Genomic DNA, 2,719 nt, shown 5'->3' with positions numbered 1-2,719 from the left:
GAGTAAAGGAGAGAGAAAGGGAGAGAACTGGGTAAACCAATGAGGCGAATGGAATGAGACATCAAATAAGATAATAAAGGGGAAACGGAGGGGGACTGAATGAGCTGGACCGTTTGTGGACATGGGTGGTAGATAAGGAAAACACAAAAGGCTAATTGAAAAGGTGTAACATATGCACAATACAGTTTACTTTTGATGGAGTCCGCAAGGTGCCACTGACAGACGGGGCGGGATCACATAACACGGCGCCTGGCGGTCAGCTCAAGACCCTTGTACGGCAACGCAATTATGTCCCGAGGTTCTTATCCCTTAGTTTATTCCACATTATAGAGCAATATCACCTATAGGAGTATCTAATAAAATTTTTTATTCGGGCTTAATTCGGCACTTTCCCCAGAGCCCAATCAGGCATGGCGGCCGCATCTTCGGCGTGGGGGTGCTGTCTCGTCCGTCCCAGAGCGGGACGCCGTTGACCCACGCAATAAACTCGGGCGACCCAGTCGTATAAGTAAGCTCGGCCGTTCTTTTACATTAAATTTGGCAACAGTGACAGGTTGTAAGCCTTGTGGCAACCTTTAGGCGAAAAGGTCGGCGCTGCTCTCGGCGGGGGTGGTGGGCAGCATCATGCTTTATCCTGACTTGCACGAAGACAATTAATGCATGAAACTCATTGTTTTGGCCTAGCGCATCATCCATTCTGCAAACCATACTAGCAACAATGGCATGATGAATCATTCAACATGATCAAATCTAGCCCATTCTCATTACACCACTAGAATTTTCATATGACCATTTTTTGTCTGCACAAAAAATAAACAGTAAAATAGCTTATCACCAATATAATGAAATTGGTATTATCAATTTCTATTTATGATATTTGCGACATGATATATGCTATTCTAATTGTATATTTAATCCAATATATCACATCCATAACTACCCTGAACTCGTAAATTCTCCAATATATGCGCTATGATGTCAGCGCTTTATAACCCCCATATTTTACCATTCAAATGTAAATCACCTTTCATCATTTTTGTTTGTGATTGGGGGGGAGACTTATTGCATGAGTCGCTAAACACACATCCGGCGTCGTCACCTTTGGAGCTCCTACCTATCAGGGTGGTAATAGCGGGTGACCTTCCGGAGCCGGACGCCAGGTTCATGAAGCGCACTGGGAACTACGTTTTTTTACACGAACGGCAAAATCATTAGCGACAGACACAGTAACACGGAGACAGGCTCCCTCCTCTATATCTCATATCATTTATTTGTGGACTGTTTCAAAAATAACGTTTTTTTTTTTTAATCCAAAAACATTTAGTTTATCCCAGATGGACACTAGTTTGACTCGGGCATTTTTACAAAATTTCATGACTCAGAACCAGAGCTGCGACTCATCGACAAAGGTTCTTCAGACTGACCGCCAGGTGACTCATTTACTCAGGGTGCATGCATGAAAAACACCGCTTTCCACTGGGTAGTCGCTTCGCTAACAACCGGTTTACAGAATCAGTTTGTTGACGCAGACTTAAACACCCCCTAGACGACTCATGCAGTTACATCCATCACCTACCTAGAGCCACCCATTAGTTATTAGTTTAGCAATTAAATTTTGCACCCTCCTCCTCTAAATCGTGCACCAGACGGCAGCCCACCGCGTCTCGCGCCCTCACTTTCCTCGTCGCACCTCGGCCCCCCCCTCTGCCTCCTTCAGTTTCCTCAGACCCTCGCCCCTCTCCGCGTAGCTTACCATCCAATCTCATTTAGTACCGCGCCTTTTTATGAGAAGTAGCCTATTCATATCAATCTAGAATGTTTTTATTATCGTTAGGCATTTTCTGAAGACAAGTGAAATACTGGCTACCACCCCTATTTTGTACAAAACTTCTGTTACAAAGATATTATTTCCTTTTTACACCCAGTCATTCCTGTCGCTGAGGGCACACATCTTGCCACTGTATCACCTCTGCCTCCTTTTCCCTGCCCGGCTAGCTCTGACATCATCGAGTGGGGGTGAATGGTTTGGGGGTACAGCGGCGTTTGGTGTATCTGCATTTCATCTTCATTAAGCGGGATCCCTGAAGGGCAGAGTGGATATTTTTGGACGTTCCTTGGTTTGTCTTTGGTTTAGCCATGTAGAGTGGACTATCTTACTCGGGGTAAGCATACATGTAACATTTTAGTGGCGATAGATTGATGCTTTGATACCATGAATAGAAATATAACAAGCATAATAATTTTATATCGGGCCCATTTCTGTATACAAATGCAGAACAGGACAACTAAATGCTTTTCAGTTTTATCTCTTTTCTCGTAAAATGTCACAATCTGTAAACGTGCGGCACGTAGGACTAGCAAATGCCTTACGTTGAAAGAACTCCAGAGATTCGGCTAAAGGGAAATAGCACTTGAAGAAAGTTGTGTCCAAAAAGCGTTTAGAAAGAGACTTAGTAGGCAGGGTCGTAGTAGAGATTACAGGGTCTGGCGGCGCTCACAGTCATAGATAAGGATAGATAACACCAGTTTTCTGGGTGAGCGAAGGGGCACCGCCGGATGCCGTTTGGCAAATCCCTAGGCGCAGAAGGAGTGCCACACAGCGTCCCCTGATGTTCATTATCATTGAAACGGAGGGAAAGGGAAAAAAATAGAATGCGCTTTTTCAGTGACTTCGTAAAACACATGGTAATTGCGTCTCCGTGGAAGCTGATAAGAAGTA

Source organism: Penaeus monodon, chromosome 22 (assembly GCF_015228065.2).
Source record: "Penaeus monodon isolate SGIC_2016 chromosome 22, NSTDA_Pmon_1, whole genome shotgun sequence".
NCBI classification, from domain to species: Eukaryota; Metazoa; Arthropoda; class Malacostraca; order Decapoda; family Penaeidae; genus Penaeus; species Penaeus monodon.
The sequence above is the reverse complement of the archived record's forward strand: the minus strand, read 5'-3'. Positions refer to the sequence as shown.